Below are 11506 nucleotides of genomic sequence, written 5' to 3'. Positions count from 1 at the left end.
GTACTTGTGTTTCAGTGATTGATGTAGTTTTGTTTCTGAAGTGTTATAATTTGGTGAGGTCTGATTGGTCTGATTGTTCTTGTGTCCGGCTGCTCCTGATGTAGAACTGTGTTAGTGTATGTTAGTGAGCTGAGGTTCAGGACCAGCCGGGTGAGGAGACTCTTCTCTTGGCTCAGCTCTTGGCATTGCAGGGCTTTGTAGTGGTAGGTCTGGACGCCACTGTGTTTAAGGTGGGTGGCTCTGTCTGGGGGTTTTGCAGCTGGGGCTGGGGGTTTGAGGGTCCTAGATGGGGGCTTGGTAGCTGATTGTGAGGTGGCCTACTCTCTGCTGCTTTGGGTGATTGCTCACTGGCTTTGAGTCTCTGTAGCTGCTCTCTCAGTCTGTTTATTGTCTGGTCTCTAAGGTAGAGCTCTTCTCTTACTACATTAAGATCAATCCTCAGATTGTCTCTGTCTTGTTGGAGCTTTTCACTGCTGGAGCTACTCTCAGCTCCAGCAGATAGGTGATGAGCTCAGGTTTTATAAGGCTCAGCTGAACATTTAAATGCTGGTAAGGTTCTGTGGGGAGAAGACTGGAGAGTACTATCTCTTTGAGCTCTATCCGCTCTAGTTCTTGAAGAGAAAGGCTCTCTCTGATTTGAGACACTGTCCTCTTCAGCTGCCTGTCCTGTGCTGTACTGTAGTATTGTGAGAGCTCCCCCCCTTGCTCCTCCCTTTACTCCTCCCACTGATACACCTCTTGTCACTCTCCCAGGCTCAGGTCTACACTACCCTGTCCTGTCCCCCTCCCCCTCCCTGTGTGTCCCTGTCTTGCCCCCCTCCACAACCCTGTGTGTCCCTGTCCTGCCCCCCTCCCCCAAGTTATCTTGGACAGAGCTGACGCTGGCTTCACTGCCCTGCAACATGATTGTCCCAGTGTGGTAGAAATTCACAGTCATTGTCCTTTCCCTGTATTGCTATCTGCCTGCAACTGAATATGCCCATCTTTTTATTATTTTTCATTTTTGCTCATTATTACTTATTGGGAAAATTAAAAAAAAAAGGAGTGGGTGGATTTTCACTATTGTAGGGTGGTTGTGTACACGCGCTGCCGACACATTTATGTTCAAACACCTTTTAATAGTGAGTTTTGCATAATAGGTCCCCTTTAAGTTATTGTTGTCCAGATAATAAATCCCTTGGTTAATCCCTTGGAAGTTTCACTCTATTTTCAGTGTTTTAATTTGTTTTAACTCATTTGAAAACTATTCTATTCGTAAAAAATTTTTTAGGCACTCCAGTAAAACATGTCTCTCTCCCACTCACTCTCTCTCTCTCTATCTACAATACCTATCTCCTTTAAATCTCATTCCATATACATTCTCCTCAGAAAGTATTGGAAGTATTGTTTTTGCTATACACTGAAGACATTTGTGTTTGAGATCAGTTGTTTCAACTTAAAACATGGCACCTTTTGATTGAACCCATACATTTTTCAAGTGGTCAAAAATATTACAACATGTGACTGACAGGTGTTTCTGGTTGCCCAGGTGTGCCTGTTAGATAGATTGTTTAAAGAAGTAATAGCTCTGTACTTGGTTTGAGCTCTGGGTTTCACATGTGAAGACTGCATTTGTTGTTAAAAGGGATAAATCAACATGAAGACCAGAGAGCTGTCTATGGGAAAAAATGTAGTTATTTTGAAGCTGAGAAAATGGGGAAATCAATCAGAGCCATCGCACAAGCATTAAGCATAGCCAATACAACGATTTGGAATGTCCTTAAAAAAAGAAAGAAACTGGTGTACTAACAACCAGACAGCGAACCAGACTTCGAGAACAGAAATATAGAGGCCATACCAAAAGATACAAACCACGCATGAGCAGTAAATATCAGAAGCCCAGATTGAAATACACAAAGAAATACAGAGATAAACCACAAAAGTTCTGGAACCAACATTAACGTCTACCAAGTGCTGGAAAGGCCAAAGTGTGGAGAAAATAAGGATCTGTTCATGATCCAAAACATAGAAGCTCATCAGTCAAGCCTGGAAAAGAAGAATGCAGGGTGAGGATAGTGGAGTTACTTACAGGCCACATTAAAAACAAACATTAACAAAGATATTCAGTTCAAAGCTGTGTGTGTGTGTGTGTGTGTGTGTGTGTGTGTGTGTGTGTGTGTGTGGGTGGGTGGGTGTGGGTGCAACAATTTTTCTTTTTCATTTGTTGATGTGTGTTTATCTGAAATTGTTGCTCTTTTCAGGACAATAATGCATGCACACACATAAACACACACACACACACACACACACACACACACACACACACACACACACACACACACACACACACACACACACACACACACAATTTATCCAGATGTGTCTAAAAGCTTTTCTGCATTTTTCTTTCCCGTCGCTTCTGACAGCAAAATGGATTAAATGTGAATCTCAGACGGCATTCATAATAAATCTGCAGAGAGACTGAACCTCCTGTCTGTTTGTCTGTCCCTCAGTCTGTCTGTCTATCTCTGTCTGCCTCTTTATTTCTGTCTGTTTCTCTCTTTCTCTCTTTCTCTATTCTCTCTCTCTCTTCCAGTGAGTCACCTTGTAAATATATGAATATGAAATGTGGAGAGAAGAAAATGTAATCTGCCACTACATCTCTGTGATTTGCATATCTGCCAGCCGCTGTTGTTTTTTCCCTGATGTCGTTCTTTCTTTTTCTTTTTTCTCCTTTTTTTGGTCAATGATGGAGCGATGACAGCCAATATGATCTTACCCTAATGTGTCCTCATTTTCCTTCCTTTTTATCCCTTCAATCTTGTTTCTTTCTTTCGCTGTGAAAGTTGTATTAATGACAGGCAAAGTGAGCAGGTGGAAAACTAAACTAAACAAATGTGCCCTCGTTCACCTTCTGTTTTTTTTTTTTTTTCACCCTTCTTTCCCTCCATGTTTTTATTCCTTTTCATTAATTTATTTTGGCTATGGATAGAGGGATGACAGGCAAGTGAACCTAGCCCCAATGTGCCCTCCTCCTTTTGTTTGTACATACATCTTTCCCTCCATCTTCTCTTCTTCTCCATCTTTCCTCTTCATGCTGTTCTTATCCCCACTTACTTCTTTCTGTGTTTGAGGATGGAGGGATGACAGATGAGTAGGTTGAAAGACAAATTAATCACATTGACATGTCCTCCCCCCTGTCCCCCTCCCCCAAATAATGATCCCCACTCTTTCTTTTTCCTTATTTGGTCAAGGATGGAGGCATGACAGGTAAAGTGAGCATGTGGAAAGCTAAAGACATGACATTGACATGTGTCCTCCTTTTCCTCCTCCTCTTTTTTTTCACCATTTCCCCCCCATCTTTATCCTCTCTTCTATCCTTCCATCCCTACACCCCCAGTTTGACCCCCTCCACCTGTTCTCTTCCTCTCTTTCCCCCCATGGTGCCCCTCGTCCCCCCGTCCAGACCCTTTGCTGCATTCATATTCAAATCCACTGAGTGTTCTACCCTTCTGAAAAAGAACGAAAAGAAAGAGAGGAATGAAGATTTGAATCGACACTGCAACAAAGAGAGTTTATGTCCCTCCATTAATTTGATAAAGCAATATCTACTACTCTTTGATGAAAGAGCCTGCAGCTTCCTCTGCAGAAAAGAAAGAACGATGCCATAAAGATCATTTACTTGGGAAACAATATGAATTCTTAGAAATCTTAAGTTAAAAAGGGCAACATTTTCTGGCATCTTTACAGACAGAAAGGAAAGAAAGATGACAGGAAAGATTTTCTTTACTTTGTGTGGACCTCTTTAGTAGAGTATTTTATCCAGTTATTCATCTTAAATCAACCTCCATTCAATATCCATGCAGCATTCCTCCCCCCATACTCCCTCCATGTAGCCTCCATGCATCCTCCTTTATGTTCTTTTATTACACCCTTATACCATGTCTCTAATCATGTGCTTACATCATGTGAATAGAACATTACAAAGGTTTCACAGATTTACCTGGATTTACAGTGCCTCCAAAAAGTATTCACCCCGATTATTTCTCCTTTGGTTATATTGCAAGATCAAATTTATGCTCGAATATTCCATCAGCAGAATGGAATTACGCTTACGCAGAGAATTATCGTCTGCTCCTTTTGAAATGATTCTCTACAGAAATTAAATTAGATAAAGCGTTTAGATGTCCTCAGAATTATTCAAAAATAATTTTAAAAAAAAGAAAATCAAAAACTACCATTACAGATTTGAGTTTTTGAATATTGTATGTGTCTATATAAGCTTTGCACATTTTGATTTTCTGGATTTTCTCTCATCTCCGGGACAATCTTTCATCCCAACTCTATCAAATTAGACGGACAGAAATTTTCAGGTCATGCCACAGATTAACAATTGGATTTAATTTCCGGGCTTTGACTCAGCCATTCCAAAACACAAAGCCTACAAACCTCATTGTCTTGTAGGAACAAATTTTTGCAATAAATTCTTGCAGATGTCTGGCTGACTAGATCAGGTTCTTCTCAACAATTTGCTTATATATGGCTCAATCCATGTTGCCTGTGATGACAACAAGCTTTCCATTCATTATGCTTTGACTTTAGACCAAATGTCTCAACTTTAGTCTCATCAGACCACGAAATCTTTTCCCCCAAGCTCTCAGATTTTCTAACATGGTCTTTCTCAGAATTGGCGTCCTTCTGGCCACTCTCCCATAGAGCTGATGATTGTTGAGGTCTGCAGAGGTTCTCCTATTTCAGCCAGTGGGCTCTGTAACCCCTTCAGTGTTGTAGCTGTTCATCACTGTTCATCAGCTGATCTCATCTGCCATTTTAGCTGCGAGACCTTCCAAACTCAGAGATATTTATGGATTTATGGTGCAAGCATACAATTGGAAACAGATGGATTTAAAACTGAAAGTGGTTTACCCTGTATAACAAATTATATACTAGTCCTAATTTAGATTGCTAAAAGAAAAATAACCACTGAGTGGATAGATTCTGGAGGCACGGTACATAAAATTTCACATGTATGTATACATGTATTCACAGTCACCTTTAGAAAGTTCTAGAACAGCAAGGCCAATTGTTTTGTTTCTGCTATACACTGAAGGCATTTGGGTTTGAAATCAAAAAGTCGAATCCTCTTCAGGAGGTGAAATGCATGCTCCATTGGGTTAAGGTCTGGTGATTGACTTGGCCAGTCTAAAACCTTCCACTTTTCCCCCCTGATGAAGTCCTTTGTTGTGTTGGCAGTGTGATATGGGCCATTATCTTACTGCATGATGAAGTTCCTCCCAATTAGATTGGACGCATTTCTCTGTAAATTGGCAGACAGAATGTTTCTGTGGACTCATAAATTCATTATGCTGCTACAATCATGAGTTACATCATTAATAAAGATTAGTGAGCCCATTCCAGAAGCAGCCATGCAAGCCCAAGCGATGACACTACCTCCACCGTGCTTGAGTGATGAGCTTGTACGTTTTGGATCATGAGCAGATCCTTTCTTTCTTCACACTTTGGCCTTTCCATCACTTTGGTTGAGGTTAATCTTGGTTGTAGAACTTTTGTGGCTCATCTCTGTATTTCTTTGTGAATTCCAATCCGGGTTTCTGAGTCTTAGTGCTGATGATTGGTTTGCATCTTGTGGTATGGCCTTGATGTTTCTGCTCTCAAAGTCTTCTTTAAATGATGGATACCTTCTCCCCTGCCTGGTGGAGGTTGTTGCTGATGTCACTGACTGTTGTTTTGGGGTTTTTCTTCACAGCTCTCACAATGTTTCTGTCATCAACTGCTGTTGTTGTTTTTTTTTGGCCAACTTGTCTGGTTGTTTGTACACCAGTGGTTTATATCCCCCCCCCCCAGTACATTCCAAAATTGTTGTACTCACTATGCTTGTGCAACGGCTCTGATCGGATTCTCCTCTTTCATCAGCTTCAAAATGGCTCGATTTTCTCTCATAGACAGCTCTCTGGTCTTCATGTTGGTTTATCCTTTATTAACAACAAATGCAGTCATCACAGGTGAAACCCAGACCTCAAACCAAGACTAGACATTCTGAGCAACTAATTCTTTAGACAATCAACCTAACAGAGCAACAAGTAACACCTGTCAGTCACATGTTCCGATATTTCTGATCACTTGAACAATGGGTGGATTCAATTAAAAGGTAGTCTGCCACCAAAGGTGCCATGTTCTAAGTTGTTTAACACATCTAGATGTAAATATCGTTAAATTAAAAATGAAATTCTGATCTAGCGTCTCATTCGTCTTTTGATCTCAAACCCAATTGTCTTCAGTGTATTGCACCAAGAAAAGAATGACCTTGCTGTTCCAATCATTTTGGAGGGGACTGTGTATACATTATGTGACATCACATCAGTATAGAGTAAAATCATATAGAATTAGATATATAGAAATAGAGAAGTGAAGCCGGATGGACAGGAAGCTGATAGAAGAATGTCTATATGTGGCCTCCTTTTCTAATCTTTTTTTTTTTGCCACTCTAGAGAGTGACCTACATCAGCATAAGCATTCAGTCTGAGGTAAATTGCTTCTCCAGACACTGACTAGTTCATTGAAATGGGGCATGTCAAAGACGATGCTTTGTGATAAGAAGTGATAAGAAATTTAACATCAAACTAGCGGCCAGCTGATGTTATTTACACAGAAGCCTGAGATTCTGTCTCACTATCACATCATTAGCATTTATTTACTACAGTCTCCAGCAGGATTGCATAATAATTGAAGAAACAAATTCCACATCATGTTTCTTTCAATCACACTAGCATTTATGCTAGTATTTGGTTAGTCGGTTTGCTATAAAGCCTGTTATTTAAAATTTTTAGTCTTTATGGGCCATATTTAGAGTTGAGGTAAGCATATGTAGTGAGGATTTAATCCAAAAATCGGGCACATCGTCTTTTAGACCTCAGGTGTACTGTAACTACAGACCAAGGTGCCATTCAGAAGTTACGAGAGAGCTGCATAGGCGAATCAGAGTTTGTCTACAACAGAGACATGCCTTAGTGTTGTTATGTGAGGTTCTGATCTTGAAATTAAGCCCAGTTTTATTGCCAGATATCAGCTCAGTTTAGGAGCAGTGTTAGGTCCATCACAGTCTGATCACAAAAATTATGGAATGCCATTTAATAAATATGACACCACTAATTAATTAAGCCTAAGGATCAGTGAGATTACTGAAAGCATTTATCACACCCCACACTGCACCATGCTCTCTCCAATCCTCTAGTACTGCTTGACTGGACCTACCATCTCTCAGGGTACAAGGAAGGCATGCATCAAGACTCTTCTCTGTTCTGGCACCTAGGTGGTGGAATGAACTTCCCCTAGATGTCTGAACAGCTGAGTCACTGGCGGTCTTCAAACCACAGCTAAAGACCTACCTCTTCCTGATGTACTTAAACTAGCACTTGAAAAAAATGGTGTCGTCTGTGTGCTTTTCTTACTATATTACCTCCCAACAGAGTTTTTAGATCAATGGTATTCTAAGTCCATGACCTAGTGAACCATTGTCAGGATGTATTTATTGATCATTTTCAAAGCAGTTCTGTAAGTCTCTCTGGATAAAGGCGTCTGCCAAATGCCATAAACGTGATTGTAAAATGTAAATCTTTAATAGACGAAAGATCAGTGAGATTACTGTGGAAAGTACCACATTGAAACCATAAAGATGGCTTTGGATACTTTTTCTTGGATAGCCTTAGGACTGCAATTGCTACGAACAGTTTCACAGTCAAGTCTCTATCGCTGAACAGTTACTAACGTCAACAAAATAGACTTCAAGTTAAACCTAGAACGACTCTGATGTTTTAATTTAATTTTAACAATGTGAATGGAGACCATCGAATCGACTTGAGCAGCTGTGTAACTCGACATTGAATATGAAGAACTTTCCCACATAAATATCGACATACAGCCCATTAGGAAACACATTATGCTAGTTACTTAGCAAGTGCCATGATGTGATGTCTGTTATACTAGTGTTTTTGCATGTAAATGTGCATGTTTTTATGTTTTTGGTTGAGAAAGCGTTAAAGATGATCTGAAAAGAGACATGACAGCTGAGATAAAAAAACATTCCTAGTATTTTCAAAAAGAAAGTGTGACATGTTTCTTCAGAAAGATTTTCCTCCCAATTGTCAAAATAAGTCAGGTGGAAAGTAATAGTTTTCTCTGCAAAGCCTGAATGTGAAATTGCATTTAAATTACACAGCAGGAATCTCTTTTTTGTTCCTGATGTAATTTATTTATGATTTGTCCCTCAAAATGTTTTCAAGGCTCTTTCCCCCTACTTTTTCGTTTCAGTCATCGAAAAAAAAAAAAAGAGAGAACAAAACAAGCTGACAGTCTGATCGATATTGAGTATAGAACATCTTTTAGACATTCACTTAAAATAAATAATTCTTTTTCTTTAAACGGGTGAATAGTAATTAAATTGTTCACAGCGGTGGAGTTTATACAGCGGATGCATCAGCTTGGCTATTGTTCACCTTCCATTACTATTTAATTGCTGTATCACTTTATCATACAGACTAACTTTCAAAAATTGACATTTAAAAAAATACTTTTTTGATTTCTTACTATTGTTTATTTTAAACCTGGAACACGTCTAGATAGGTCACGGATCTCATGCGTTAAATTTTATTCAACATATATCAATTTAATTATTAAAACAGTGTTGCTCTAAAATATATAACCGACACCACATGTACTCTAGCATTTCTTTGGGTAATTTGTGAAAATATATTAAATGTTAAATAGTCAGTCTCTACATACATTTCTTATTCAATAATATATGAAAAGATTTTATTTCTGCTTTCCTAATATGAGACAGTTTGGATAGTAATATTATTAGAACATCTACAGTCCCCTCTTTTTTTGTTTTTATTTATTTTGTTCTATACATTGAAGACATTTGGGTTTAAGATCAAAAGATGAATATGAGATGATCAGATCAGCCATGTTCTAAGTTAAAACAGCTAACAAGCTGAAATTCTGAAAACAATAAAAACAAAGTAGTGAAAACAATAGAATTGGCCTTGCTTTACCAATACTTGTATGTGGATATTAATCTTGTAATACTGTAATACTGTAATACTGATGTTCTAACATTAAAATAAAGAATGGTGTTCTTATAACGTTCATTTCCAGTATGGTGTTCTAATAACATGAATATCCAGTATGTTGTTATATTAATATTAATATCCATTCGTTAATATCCACTAATAAGACATCAAACGGGTGGCTTAGTGGTTAAAACATTTCTCTCACACCTCTGAGGCTTGGGGATCGAATCCCATCTCCGCCGTGTGTGAGTGTGCCCTGTGATGGGTTGGCACCCTGACCAGGGTGTCCCCTGCTTTGTGCCCCAAGTTTCTTGGGATAGGCTCCAGGCTACCCTCTGACCCTGTGCAGGATAAGAGGTACAGAAAATGGATGGATGGAGGTTTCACAAAACAATCCAAGGAGAACCCCTTTAGAAAGCAGGACCCAAAACCCTAAAGAAATCTTTGTATCAAATGGTGTAGAACAGTGATGTTAGTTTTGGATGTTAATGTTATAATCCACATAATCTACACAATCCACAGGGCTGTACACAATCCTGCACACACACACACACACACTAGAAAAAGCAAAAATGTGTGATAACAGTCCAGTTTACATGACATTAAATGCATTAAATGTTCGTTAGCTTTGGCTTACTTATTGTTTGTAATGCCCACTGGATCGTATGTTGGTTACTAAGTCTTTTGGATGTTTTAAATGTCTCAAAATCTGATGTGTTTGTCTGAAATATATGACTTATTTGAGTAATTTACTTCAAAGTCTATATATAAACACAACTCTCGTAGCTCTAGCAATACATTTCTGAACACCTACTTGTGTATAAATAAAGGAGATAGCATGTGGACATATTTGTTTATAATGTGGTATATTCGACATTTTCAAAGGGTAAAAATAACCCATTTATGAAATAAAATTAACCCATCGTTTTTGTAAAAATGAAACCATGCTTTGGGTTGAAAAACACCCCATTTGCTGGGTTAAAATTAGTAACCCAACTTGATTGGTTAGTTTAGCCCAAAATGTGTTCTGTCCTATATTTACCCAGCCGATGGGCTAAAAATAACCCAATTTGGTTGTCCACTAATCATAGGGTTGGAGGTTCGATTCCTGGCGCATATGACTCCACATGCCGAAGTGTCCTTGGGCAAGACACTGAACCCCCAAGTTTCTTCCAATGTCACGCTAACACCTTTCATGGTAGCTCTGCTACCATTGGTGTGTGAGTGAATGGGTCAATGAGACACAGTGTAAAGTGCTTTGTAGAACTGCTATGGTTAAAAAGCACTATATAACTGCAGACCATTTACTCCTACAGAAAACCTTTACTTCAAGTTATTGTTACGAAAGGTCAGTTCTACATGTTACTGAATTATAGGGTTCACTTATATTTTTCCCACCCGGTTTCTGAATGTTGGTTTAGTTGTTGGAAAACATAGTGAAATCTGTTTTTTTTTTCTCTTTTCTTTTCACCTGAGGTTATTTGTTTGTTTATAGATGTTGCTGAGGACCGCACAATTGTTATTTAGGCCCTGATAAATAAAAAACTAGAATTGAAAGAGGGTGTGCTTTCATTTTTCCCATAAATGCAGGGCAAGGGGTGCTCATCCATAAGTTCAACACTCATAGCAATAGCACTAGCTACACAGCTACACAGATGGCTAGAGTGCTAATTGCATTGTATGTAGGTCATGACTGATGACGAGAGGTACATATCTTTAACTTAATAACATGTTAATAACAATAAATGTTTCAGGCAATTCCTTGGAATAAGGAAGTGTTTAAACGCTTGTAGTGTTTAGCAAAGAATGGTGTCTGTGTGTGTGTGTGTGTGTGTGTGTGTGTGTGTGTATGTGTATGTGTGTGGGGAGATGGAGATGCTCAGAGCTCAGCATTGATTCAGCAGTTTGATTCAGCAGTTTGATTCAGCAGTTTTCAGTAAATTCTGCATACAGAGCCTCACAATACACTTCACACTGCATTGGGAATTTATTAAAGATCAAATCTATAGATCAGCTTTTGCAAACCTACTGACAAACAAAACAAAATGATGTGATATTTAAGGTACAAATTGAACATGTTTTATAAATACAGCGTACAATATTTATTTTCATGTTTATTAATGATTCATAAATTATTATATTGTATATATAAATATGCACACATGTTCTTATTTGGTCTAGTGTGTTATCAGGTCAGCACTGGTTTTGACCATGGTATGGCCACCCTGGACTACATTACCCATCATCCCTATCAGACTACTACAAATCACACTCACTTGTTTTGTTTCCCCTTGAATAGTGTCCCTATTAAAGTCCTTATTTTTAGGAGTCTGTTGTATATAAAGTGGTGTGTGTTTGGTGCCATGTTTCCCTAGCTCTAGCTTCACTCTTATGTATAAATTCTTGTTTTGCCATTGTTTGTTTTCTTTGTCTTGTAT

The sequence above is a fragment of the Ictalurus punctatus genome, chromosome 18 (genome assembly GCF_001660625.3).
Source record: "Ictalurus punctatus breed USDA103 chromosome 18, Coco_2.0, whole genome shotgun sequence".
NCBI lineage: Eukaryota > Metazoa > Chordata > Actinopteri > Siluriformes > Ictaluridae > Ictalurus > Ictalurus punctatus.
Note: the sequence above shows the minus strand (reverse complement) of the source record.